We start from the raw sequence: 13,785 nt of genomic DNA, 5'->3' as shown, positions 1-13,785 counted from the left end.
AATTCTGACTCTCTGCACCTATTTTCATTTACAAATTACGACTTTTTATACCGAAAATATGCCAATTACTGAAAACGTTGTTGGGTCATATTTTGCCCAAACCCCCCTGCAGTTTTCAAAACGTCTAAAATTTCGGAAATTTGACTCCTGGGCGTGATTTTTGAGCCGAATTCTGACTCTCTGCACCTATTTTCAGTTTCAAATTACGACGTTTCATACCGAAAATATGCCAATTACTGTAATCGGCGATGGGTCATATTTTGCCCAAAATCCACCTGCAGGGTTCAAAATGTCTGAAATGTCGGAAATTTGACTCCTAAGCGTGGTTTTTATCCGAATTCTGACTCTCTGCACCTATTTTCAGTTTCAAATTACGACGTTTCATACAGAAAATATGCCAATTACTGTAAACGGCGATGGGTCATATTTTGCCCAAACCCCCATGCAGTTTTCAAAATGTCTGAAATGTCGGAAATTTGACTCCTGAGCGTGATTTTTTATCCGAATTCTGACTCTCTGCACCTATTTTCAGTTTCAAATTACGACTTTTTATACCGAAAATATGCCAATATCTGTAAACGGCGATGGGTCATATTTTGCCAAACCCCCCTGCAGTTTTCAAAATGTCTGAAATGTCGGAAATTTTAATCCTGAGCGTGCGTTTTGAGCCGAATTCTGACTCTCTGCACCTATTTTCAGTTTCAAATTACGACTTTTTATACCGAAAATATGCCAATTACTGAAAACGGCGATGGGTCATATTTTGCCAAAAACCCCCTTGCAGCTTTCAAAATGTCTAAAATGTCGGAAATTTGACTCCTGAGCGTGATTTTTGAGCCGAATTCTGACTCTCTGCACCTATTTTCAGTTTCAAATTACGACTTTTTATACCGAAAATCTGCCAATTACTGAAAACTGCGATGGGTCATTGTTATGATCTCAGCCTACAGGAGAAACGAGTCTCCCTCCTTGAGAGTTATTCGTCAAGCCTGACCTAACTAGAAGGTCTAGCAAGTATTGAGGTGATAACGCATATGTAAAATAGTTGGTTGGATATGTGTAACAGTTTGAGATTATGGGCAATGCAGAAGAAAATAGATAAATGACTGGCTAGGAGATGTGGACATTTTGCTGGAGGCTTGAGGCTCGCTTCTGGAGGACCTTGACCTCACTTGAGTGCCAGACATCGCAGGGGGAAGCCGCGCTCCGTTGAGCTCCCGCCAGAAGGGAACCCCTAGTGATATATCTCTAAGAGAAGAGAAGTGTGCAGACGTACCAGCTGTGGAATCGAGCTGGGAACGTTGTGGTCTCAAGTCCTGGTCGACGAGCAGATATTAAATCGCCCAGAGGCATTATTGTGGGCTGTGTGGAGCGCCCTGACCAGACGCCGTCAGAGGGAAAGCGCCCTCGATCAATTAATCTGTGGTAAGCACGATATACGCCAGTTCATAGTGATTGCTTGTAGTTTGGTCGTGTGCCCAGCGACAGTAGCGATGTTTATTTATAAGTTAGACATGTTTTAATAAGGCAGAAAGCCTGAAATAGGAGAGTGAAGAGGGAGGAACACGGAGCGACGTCCGTCCCCTCTGAGCGCTGGCGGACGACTGAGGGAGCCTGGCTCCGGATGGAGGAAGACCCTCCCAGCGAGTGAGGACCGCCGCCAGGCGAGGTGGAGTATGGACCCGCCCAAAACGGGGGAGTCCACTCTCACTGTATGTAGAGAACAGATAGAGGTTTGAGGCAAGCATATTGTGTGGTTATTTTTGTTTATGTGTTAAAGGGGAACATTTTATTGGAGTGTCGATGGGTTGCAGGTTTGTTCTTTGGGGAAGAAGTTGCTGAGAATTTCGAAGCCAGCAGATGAAGTAGCTGATGAGACTCCAAGGTAGTGGAGCAGAGGACCTCGAGCTGTGAGGAGAAGCAGCAGTGAAGAGGAGTGTCACGTGCTTCTGCAGAGGTGGAGAAGCACCATAGTTGCTCGGGGAAACTTCATGGTGTAGCAGCCAAGAGAGCTGTGGAAGAACCTAACAGAAGGGTGAAGCACCGTAGTTGCACAAGGAAACTTCATGATAGCAGCCTGGAGGAGCTGCAGAGGATCCTGGTAGTGAAGCCCGGAAGAACCTAAGGATATTAGGGTTGTGAACTTCCAGAGGTGGAAGGGGAAGTTCTGGTGGATTACTTATAGGGAGTTGATAGTGTTTGGTTGTCAGTAGCGTGCAAGACGCAGTGAGAGGTGAGTGACTGTTTGCATTCTTATGTCAAGGAGTGATTTATTCTGAAGCTTAGAGTTGCAGTCGTAGGCTTGATTACCTACAGATGTATGTGCTCGAGGACTGACAGGGATCGATTAATCATTGTTGTGTATCAATGAGCATTTATACTGATATATGTTATTGCATTCAAATGCTGATTTTCTATATATATATGTTATCTTGCTGATGGTGCAACAGTGTGTAGGCTTGACCAACTTGAGGAGGTTAATAGTATCAGGTGGTGAACCAGGAGATAGGATACCACTTGATAAGCTGATAATAGAGTTCTGATGGTATTGGAGTGCAACCTGATTGTGATATTATAGAGTATAGGATTCATTATTATTATATGTGTGTATGTATCGTGTATGTGCTTTGTTCAGTAAATGTGTCACAATTTGCTGGTGTTTGCCCTTGTCCTAGTGAGGCTTCCCAGGAAGTAGTGAAGAAGGAGAGAGAGAGAGAAAGAACCAAGAACCACTGCTGTGGACAGGGTAGGAGGTAATACTAGTAAGTCATAGGGGGATTGAGGAGATCATATCTCATAAGGAGAGAGTGGGGAGTCACAGCGGCTCGAGTGGGTGTGTGCACGTGACAACGAGGCTAAGTGTTGGAGCCGCATCCCCTGAACGTGTGACGTTGAGCCCCTCTCCAAGAGCCAGAAGCGCCAAGGGTGATCTCCTAGTATAAGCACTCTGCCGAGTTGTGGGTTGGGTTGTCCATAGAGAAGGATCAACGACGACAACACCAACCAACCCACAGTCTATAAAAAATTGGGGGCCTGTGTCCGGGAGAGTGAACTGACACACCCACACCCTGTCCAAGAGTGGATTTGTACACCCTTGCTGAAAAACACTGTGTGACCGCAGGTGTATACTCTCTCTCTTGGGAAGACTCACAGGACAAGATGGATAAGGTGCAAGCATTTGTGGAGTCAGGCAAGCCTGAGGACTTGGAAGGTTGCACGAGGGATCAATTGAAACAGATAGCAGAAAAATGTGGCATCAGGTTGAAAGCATCTAAAGTAGCTGGGATGAAGGATGAGATCCTTAGACAGTTGAGAGCCAGAAGTGAAGCGGCAGAGCAAGGAGCCCAAAAAGGAGCTGAAAGTGGAAAGGAGGATGATGGGCAGGATGAAGTGAGATCCCAGGGATCGAGTAGGAGCAGCAAGTGTAGCCGCAGTAGTAGGAGTAGCCGAAATAGGAGCTTGGAGAGATTCCAGTTAGAGCTCCAGATCCAACAACAGCGTGAGGAGAGACAGTTCCAGCTGGAAAAGATGAAATTAGAACTCCAGATGAAAAATGAAGCCGAGAAGGAAAAAGAGAAAACCAGACTGGAAGTAGAAAAAGAGAAAACCAGAGTAAGAGAACTGGAGTTGGAACAGGAGAAAGAAAAAGAGAAAGCAAGACTAGAGGTCGAAAAAGAAAAAGCCCAGGTCGAAAAAGAAAAAGCCCAGGTCGAAAAAGAAAAAGCCCAGGTCGAAAAAGAAAAAGAGAGAACAAAACAAATGCAGATAGAAGCGAATAGAACCTTGGCTGAGCAGAGGATTGAACATGGGTTGCCAGAGAGCACCACCCAGGTATCACACCCACCAGATGTTAGGGTTAGGGAGAAGGACATTCCCTTGTTTGTTCCCGAAGAGGCAGAGAGCTTCTTCGAGCATTTTGAGAAAGTAGCCAGCATCAAAGAGTGGCCACAGGAGGAATGGGCCCAGCTGGTCCAGTTAAGATTGACCGGTGCAGCCAGGGAGGCATACACCCAATTGTCGCTGGAAGAGTGCCAGGATTACGCCACAGTAAAGAGCAGCATATTGCGCTCGTTTCAGTTAACCCCAGAAGCTTATAGGAAGCGCTTCAGAGAGATGATCAAAGTTGGAGCGTGTACGTTTGCTGAGACAGCAAGAGATCTGGAAAGACGATTCCAGAAGTGGATTGAGGCTGCTGGAGTTGGATCTTACGCTGACCTGAAGCAACTGATGGTCATGGAGAAGTTCTTGGAGATGATGCATCCCGAAACAAAGTTCAAGATCCAAGAAGCAGGGATAATGGAGGTGAAAGATGCCGCAGATAGGGCGGATATGATTACTGAAGCATACAATAGCTTGAGGGAGAACAGAGTGAGAAGCGAGGCGAGACGCAGCAATGGCAGGCCCAATGGAGTCTGGGGAGGAAGAAATTACGAGAGGCCCAGAAGAGTCTGGGATGAGAAAAATTTTGATAAATGGGCAGATAAAAGTAAGTACCCTAAAACTCAGAAGAGTAGGTCGCGCACTTCATCTGAAAGTGAAGATGGAGGAGCTCTAAACGAGAAACTGATCGTTATCCAGGAAATCAAGAGTCCAGTAAAGCTCCACAGAGTACGAGTAGTACGTCTGGCCCGAGGAAGTCCAATACGAGTGGGCAGAGTCAGAGCTACTCTGGTACATATAGAAGAGACTTTTCCCAGATGAGATGTTACAATTGTAACGGATTGGGTCACGTGATGCGAGATTGTCGGCAGGGCAAGAGAGTTGTGACCCTGGCCATGTGTGACCCCCGAGGTAAATATACTAATGTGTTCCGAGACAAACCACAGAGAGCGAACTTAGTGAACGAGAGGTATAGGCCGTTCATGAGCAAAGGTTGGATCAGTGTAGGAGGCCAACCTGAGGTAGAAGTTGGTATCTTAAGAGATACCGGAGCTAATCAGAGCTTGATTACGAGAAGCCTGATTGGGAATGATCGACGGTTAGCTGGCAGGAGTAAGATGAGAGTATATGGGTTATTGTCTGAGAGTGACATGCCCGTATGTACTGTCCAGCTAAGGTCGGAATATGTGTCGGCGGAGGTGATGTTGGGAGTATGCCCTGACATACCTATTCCAGGAGTCCAAGTGATCCTGGGGAATGACTTGTGCGGGACAAAGGTGTTGCCAAGAGTCATAGTGGAGACTGTGCCAGAGGAGAGCCCAGAAGGCCACGGCACGGGTGGGACACCTGAGAGTGTGAACCTGACTGACATCCGAGGAGATGAGTCAGGAGACCGCCAAGCCATTGAAAACCCTGTCTCGGTAGTGATGAAGACAGAGGTGGCCGACAAGGAAGACGCTGGAGAAGATGATACAGTGTCGATTCAACCGGTGGAAGATATCGACGTAGATATAGCGTGGCTGTTTGATGAAGGTCCAGCCCAGAAAAATGAAGTCTCGGTGAGGTCAAAAGTGAGGATGACCCAGCCGAAGAAGAATCATGTGAAGAGAGCGGACCTGAGTAGAGCCCAGACTGCTGAAATTAAGAGTCGGAAGGTGAATGCAACTGTGCTGAGTAGGAATGAGGAAAGATGTGGACATACTGAGGACGGGAGTAGAGCGTCACGTTGTCCACGAGCACAGAGGCATAGGGATAGTGGAGTTAAGTTGTTTGAGGTGTCAGGAGTTGATATGTTTCACAGAAAACGTGGAGGAGAGATAGTGAAGAAGAGTGATAGCCGAGAAAATGAGAGGAGAAGAGACAGTATGTGTGGAGAGATGCTTGCGAGGACTTTGGGAGAGGCAAAGCGACATGTATGGTCGAGTGCTGTTGGATGTAATACAGTGCCCGAAGAAACTTTTAGGGAACGAAGAAGAGTTGAAGGAGAAGAAATGGAGTGGAATAGAGGTGAGAAGTGTGGGAAGAGGATGATGATGCAAGCATGGAGGAATAGAAGAAAGCCGAGGACTCGATGGAGGTCAAACAAGACGATGTCTTGGATAAATGAGGAGACGAAAGGGAGGATAGTTGGTGAAGACGAGGGAGTGAAGTATGATGACAGGAGGCGAAAGTATAAAGGCAGTAGATGGAAGTATGAAGACGACAGAGGAGGTACAGACAGCAGATGTCTGACTCTGGACGTGAAGAGAAGAAGACGAGGAAACGGAGGGTGGAGACAGTAAGTAGAGTGGACCGATGGAATGCAGGCGTCCAAGGAGGACAGCCTAGCCAAGAGGTGCCAGAGAAGTCAAATCGTTTATGAGAAGATCGTGTTTCTGGAGAGTTGTGAGCCAGATGTTGCAAGGTGCAACGAATTAATTGTAGACTCCTAAGAGAGTATATTGGTTGAAGAACGAGACAGTGTGGTGGCGGATGTATTATCCCAAGCTTTGCCACTGGAATAACTCTCAAAAATAAGGGGAGGGGAGTGTTATGATCTCAGCCTACAGGAGAAACGAGTCTCCCTCCTTGAGAGTTATTCGTCAAGCCTGACCTAACTAGAAGGTCTAGCAAGTATTGAGGTGATAACGCATATGTAAAAAAATTGGTTGGATATGTGTAACAGTTTGAGATTATGGGCAATGCAGAAGAAAATAGATAAATGACTGGCTAGGAGATGTGGACATTTTGCTGGAGGCTTGAGGCTCGCTTCTGGAGGACCTTGACCTCACTTGAGTGCCAGACATCGCAGGGGGAAGCCGCGCTCCGTTGAGCTCCCGCCAGAAGGGAACCCCTAGTGATATATCTCTAAGAGAAGAGAAGTGTGCAGACGTACCAGCTGTGGAATCGAGCTGGGAACGTTGTGGTCTCAAGTCCTGGTCGACGAGCAGATATTAAATCGCCCAGAGGCATTATTGTGGGCTGTGTGGAGCGCCCTGACCAGACGCCGTCAGAGGGAAAGCGCCCTCGATCAATTAATCTGTGGTAAGCACGATATACGCCAGTTCATAGTGATTGCTTGTAGTTTGGTCGTGTGCCCAGCGACAGTAGCGATGTTTATTTATAAGTTAGACATGTTTTAATAAGGCAGAAAGCCTGAAATAGGAGAGTGAAGAGGGAGGAACACGGAGCGACGTCCGTCCCCTCTGAGCGCTGGCGGACGACTGAGGGAGCCTGGCTCCGGATGGAGGAAGACCCTCCCAGCGAGTGAGGACCGCCGCCAGGCGAGGTGGAGTATGGACCCGCCCAAAACGGGGGAGTCCACTCTCACTGTATGTAGAGAACAGATAGAGGTTTGAGGCAAGCATATTGTGTGGTTATTTTTGTTTATGTGTTAAAGGGGAACATTTTATTGGAGTGTCGATGGGTTGCAGGTTTGTTCTTTGGGGAAGAAGTTGCTGAGAATTTCGAAGCCAGCAGATGAAGTAGCTGATGAGACTCCAAGGTAGTGGAGCAGAGGACCTCGAGCTGTGAGGAGAAGCAGCAGTGAAGAGGAGTGTCACGTGCTTCTGCAGAGGTGGAGAAGCACCATAGTTGCTCGGGGAAACTTCATGGTGTAGCAGCCAAGAGAGCTGTGGAAGAACCTAACAGAAGGGTGAAGCACCGTAGTTGCACAAGGAAACTTCATGATAGCAGCCTGGAGGAGCTGCAGAGGATCCTGGTAGTGAAGCCCGGAAGAACCTAAGGATATTAGGGTTGTGAACTTCCAGAGGTGGAAGGGGAAGTTCTGGTGGATTACTTATAGGGAGTTGATAGTGTTTGGTTGTCAGTAGCGTGCAAGACGCAGTGAGAGGTGAGTGACTGTTTGCATTCTTATGTCAAGGAGTGATTTATTCTGAAGCTTAGAGTTGCAGTCGTAGGCTTGATTACCTACAGATGTATGTGCTCGAGGACTGACAGGGATCGATTAATCATTGTTGTGTATCAATGAGCATTTATACTGATATATGTTATTGCATTCAAATGCTGATTTTCTATATATATATGTTATCTTGCTGATGGTGCAACAGTGTGTAGGCTTGACCAACTTGAGGAGGTTAATAGTATCAGGTGGTGAACCAGGAGATAGGATACCACTTGATAAGCTGATAATAGAGTTCTGATGGTATTGGAGTGCAACCTGATTGTGATATTATAGAGTATAGGATTCATTATTATTATATGTGTGTATGTATCGTGTATGTGCTTTGTTCAGTAAATGTGTCACAATTTGCTGGTGTTTGCCCTTGTCCTAGTGAGGCTTCCCAGGAAGTAGTGAAGAAGGAGAGAGAGAGAGAAAGAACCAAGAACCACTGCTGTGGACAGGGTAGGAGGTAATACTAGTAAGTCATAGGGGGATTGAGGAGATCATATCTCATAAGGAGAGAGTGGGGAGTCACAGCGGCTCGAGTGGGTGTGTGCACGTGACAACTAGGCTAAGTGTTGGAGCCGCATCCCCTGAACGTGTGACGTTGAGCCCCTCTCCAAGAGCCAGAAGCGCCAAGGGTGATCTCCTAGTATAAGCACTCTGCCGAGTTGTGGGTTGGGTTGTCCATAGAGAAGGATCAACGACGACAACACCAACCAACCCACAGTCTATAAAAGTCATATTTTGCCCAAACCCCCCTACAGTTTTCAAAATGTCTGAAATGTCGGAAATTTGACTCCTGAGCATGATTTTTGAGCCGAATTCTGACTCTGCACCTATTTTCAGTTTCAAATTACGACTTTTTATACCGAAAATATGCCTATTACTGAAAACGGCGATGGGTCATATTTTGCCCAAACACCCCCTGCAGTCTTCAAAATGTCTGAAATGTCGGAAATTTGACTCCTCAGCGAGATTTTTGAGCCGAATTCTGACTCTCTGCACCTATTTTCAGTTTCAAATTACGACGTTTCATATAGAAAATATGCCAATTACTGTAAACGGCGATGGGTCATATTTTGCCCAAAACCCACCTGCAGTGTTCAAAATGTCTGAAATGTCGGAAATTTGACTCCTAAGCGTGGTTTTTATCCGAATTCTGACTCTCTGCACCTATTTTCAGTTTCAAATTACGACGTTTCATATAGAAAATATGCCAATTAATGTAAACAGCGATGGGTCATATTTTGCCCAAACCCCCCTGCAGTTTTTAAAATGTCTGAAATGTCGGAAATTTGACTCCTGAGCGTGATTTTTGAGCCGAATTCTGACTCTCTGCACCTATTTTCAGTTTCAAATTACGACTTTTTATACCGAAAATATGCCAATTACTGAAAACAGCGATGGGTCATATTTTGCCCAAACCCCCCTGCTGTTTTCAAAATGTCTGAAATGTCGGAAATTTGACTCCTGAGCGTGATTTTTGAGCCGAATTCTGACTCTCTGCACCTATTTTCAGTTTCAAATTACGACTTTTTATACCGAAAATATGCCAATTACTGAAAACGGCGATGGGTCATATTTTGACCAAACCCCCCTGCAGTTTTCAAAATGTCTGAAATTTCGAAAATTTGACTCCTGAGCGTGATTTTTGAGCCTAATTCTGACTCTCTGCACCTATTTTCAGTTTCAAATTACGACTTTTTATACCGAAAATATTCCAATTATTGAAAACGGCGATGGGTCATATTTTGCCCACACCCCCCTGCAGTTTTCAAAATGTCTGAAATGTCGGAAATTTGACTCCGGAGCGTGATTTTTGAGCCGAATTCTGACTCTCTGCACCTATTTTCTGTTTCAAATTACGATTTTTATACCGAAAATATGCCAATTACTGAAAACGGCGATGGGTCATATTTTGCCCAAACCCCCCTGCTGTTTTCAAAATGTCTGAAATGTCGGAAATTTGACTCCTCAGCAAGATTTTTGAGCCGAATTCTGACTCTCTGCACCTATTTTCAATTTCAAATTACGACGTTTCATACCGAAAATATGCCAATTACTGTAAACGGCGATGGGTTATATTTTGCCCATAACCCACCTGCAGTTTTCAAAATGTCTGAAATGTCGGAAATTTGTCTCCTAAGCGTGGTTTTTATCCGAATTCTGACTCTCTGCACCTATTTTCAGTTTTAAATTACGACGTTTCATATAGAAAATATGCCAATTAATGTAAACGGCGATGGGTCATATTTTGCCCAAACCCCCCTACAGTTTTCAAAATGTCTGAAATGTCGGAAATTTGACTCCTGAGCGTGATTTTTGAGCCGAATTCTGACTCTCTGCACCTATTTTCAGTTTCAAATTACGACTTTTTATACCGAAAATATGCCAATTACTGAAAACAGCGATGGGTCCTATTTTGACCAAACCCCCCTGCAGTTTTCAAAATATCTGAAATTTCGAAAATTTGACTCCTGAGCGTGATTTTTGAGCCTAATTCTGACTCTCTGCACCTATTTTTAGTTTCAAATTACGTCGTTTCATATAGAAAATATGCCAATTAATGTAAACGGCGATGGGTCATATTTTGCCCAAACCCCCCTGCAGTTTTCAAAATGTCTGAAATGTCGGAAATTTGACTCCTGAGCGTGATTTTTGAGCCGAATTCTGACTCTCTGCACCTATTTTCTGTTTCAAATTACGAATTTTATACCGAAAATACGCCAATTACTGAAAACGGCGATGGGTCATATTTTGCCCAAACCCCCTTGCTGTTTTCAAAATGACTGAAATGTCGGAAATTTGACTCCTGAGCGTGATTTTTGAGCCGAATTCTGACTCTCTGCACCTATTTTCAGTTTCAAATTACGACTTTTTATACCGAAAATATGCCAATTTCTGTAAACGGCGATGGGTCATATTTTGCCCAAACGCCCCTGCAGTTTTCAAAATGTCTGAAATGTCTGAAATTTGACTCCTGAGCGTGAATTTTAAGCCGAATTCTGACTCTCTGCACCTATTTTCAGTTTCAAATTACGACTTTTTATACCGAAAATATGGCAATTACTGAAAACGGATATGGGTCATATTTTGCCCAAACCCCCCTGCAGTTTTCCAAATGTCCGAAATGTCGGAAATTTGACTCCTGAGCGTGATATTTGAGCCTAATTCTGACTCTCTGCACCTATTTTCAGTTTCAAATTACGACTTTTTATACCGAAAATATGCCAATTACTGAAAACAGCGATGTGTCATATTTTGCCCAAACCCCCCTGCAGTTTTCAAAATGTCTGAAATGTCGGAAATTTGACTCCTAAGCGTGATTTTTGAGCCGAATTCTGACTCTCTGCACCTCTTTTCTGTTTCAAATTACGAATTTTATACCGAAAATATGCCAATTACTGAAAAGGGCGATGGGTCATATTTTGCCCAAACCCCACTGCTGTTTTCAAAATGTCTGAAATGTCGGAAATTTGACTCCTGAGCGTGACTTTTGAGCCGAATTCTGACTTTCTGCACCTATTTTCAGTTTCAAATTACGACTTTTTATACCGAAAATATGCCAATTTCTGTAAACGGCGATGGGTCATATTTTGCCCAAAACCCCCCTGCAGTTTTCAGAATGTCTGAAGTTTCGAAAATTTGACTCCTGGGCGTGATTTTTGAGCCGAATTCTGACTCTCTGCACCTATTTTCATTTACAAATTACGACTTTTTATACCGAAAATATGCCAATTACTGAAAACGTTGTTGGGTCATATTTTGCCCAAACCCCCCTGCAGTTTTCAAAACGTCTAAAATTTCGGAAATTTGACTCCTGGGCGTGATTTTTGAGCCGAATTCTGACTCTCTGCACCTATTTTCAGTTTCAAATTACGACGTTTCATACCGAAAATATGCCAATTACTGTAATCGGCGATGGGTCATATTTTGCCCAAAATCCACCTGCAGGGTTCAAAATGTCTGAAATGTCGGAAATTTGACTCCTAAGCGTGGTTTTTATCCGAATTCTGACTCTCTGCACCTATTTTCAGTTTCAAATTACGACGTTTCATACAGAAAATATGCCAATTACTGTAAACGGCGATGGGTCATATTTTGCCCAAACCCCCATGCAGTTTTCAAAATGTCTGAAATGTCGGAAATTTGACTCCTGAGCGTGATTTTTTATCCGAATTCTGACTCTCTGCACCTATTTTCAGTTTCAAATTACGACTTTTTATACCGAAAATATGCCAATATCTGTAAACGGCGATGGGTCATATTTTGCCAAACCCCCCTGCAGTTTTCAAAATGTCTGAAATGTCGGAAATTTTAATCCTGAGCGTGCTTTTTGAGCCGAATTCTGACTCTCTGCACCTATTTTCAGTTTCAAATTACGACTTTTTATACCGAAAATATGCCAATTACTGAAAACGGCGATGGGTCATATTTTGCCAAAAACCCCCTTGCAGCTTTCAAAATGTCTAAAATGTCGGAAATTTGACTCCTGAGCGTGATTTTTGAGCCGAATTCTGACTCTCTGCACCTATTTTCAGTTTCAAATTACGACTTTTTATACCGAAAATCTGCCAATTACTGAAAACTGCGATGGGTCATATTTTGCCTAAACCCCCCTACAGTTTTCAAAATGTCTGAAATGTCGGAAATTTGACTCCTGAGCATGATTTTTGAGCCGAATTCTGACTCTGCACCTATTTTCAGTTTCAAATTACGACTTTTTATACCGAAAATATGCCAATTACTGAAAACGGCGATGGGTCATATTTTGCCCAAACACCCCCTGCAGTCTTCAAAATGTCTGAAATGTCGGAAATTTGACTCCTCAGCGAGATTTTTGAGCCGAATTCTGACTCTCTGCACCTATTTTCAGTTTCAAATTACGACGTTTCATATAGAAAATATGCCAATTACTGAAACGGCGATGGGTCATATTTTGCCCAAAACCCACCTGCAGTGTTCAAAATGTCTGAAATGTCGGAAATTTGACTCCTAAGCGTGGTTTTTATCCGAATTCTGACTCTCTGCACCTATTTTCAGTTACAAATTACGACGTTTCATATAGAAAATATGCCAATTACTGTAAACGGCGATGGGTCATATGTTGCCCAAACCCCCCTGCAGTTTTCAAAATGTCTGAAATGTCGAAAATTTGACTCCTGAGCGTGATTTTTGAGCCTAATTCTGACTCTCTGCACCTATTTTCAGTTTCAAATTACGACTTTTTATACCGAAAATATTCCAATTACTGAAAACGGCGATGGGTCATATTTTACCCAAAACCCCCATGCAGTTTTCAAAATGTCTAAAATGTTGGAAATTTGACTCCTGAGCGTGATTGTTGAGCCGAATTCTGACTCTCTGCACCTATTTTCTGTTTCAAATTACGAATTTTATATCGAAAATATGCCAATTACTGAAAACGGCGATGGGTCATATTTTGCCCAAACCCCCCTGCTGTTTTCAAAATGTCTGAAATGTCGGAAATTTGACTCCTCAGCGAGATTTTTGAGCCGAATTCTGACTCTCTGCACCTATTTTCAGTTTCAAATTACGACGTTTCATACCGAAAATATGCCAATTACTGTAAACGGCGATGGGTTATATTTTGCCCAAAACCCACCTGCAGTTTTCAAAATGTCTGAAATGTCGGAAATTTGACTCCTAAGCGTGGTTTTTATCCGAATTCTGACTCTCTGCACCTATTTTCAGTTTCAAATTACGACGTTTCATATAGAAAATATGCCAATTAATGTAAACGGCGATGGGTCATATTTTGCCCAAACCCCCCTGCAGTTTTTAAAATGTCTGAAATGTCGGAAATTTGACTCCTGAGCGTGATTTTTGAGCCGAATTCTGACTCTCTGCACCTATTTTCAGTTTCAAATTACGACTTTTTATACCGAAAATATGCCAATTACTGAAAACAGCGATGGGTCATATTTTGCCCAAACCCCCCTGCTGTTTTCAAAATGTCTGAAATGTCGGAAATTTGACTCCTGAGCGTGATTTTTGAG

The sequence above is a fragment of the Procambarus clarkii genome, unplaced genomic scaffold (assembly GCF_040958095.1).
Source record: "Procambarus clarkii isolate CNS0578487 unplaced genomic scaffold, FALCON_Pclarkii_2.0 HiC_scaffold_117, whole genome shotgun sequence".
Taxonomy (NCBI): Eukaryota; Metazoa; Arthropoda; class Malacostraca; order Decapoda; family Cambaridae; genus Procambarus; species Procambarus clarkii.
The sequence above is the reverse complement of the archived record's forward strand: the minus strand, read 5'-3'. Positions refer to the sequence as shown.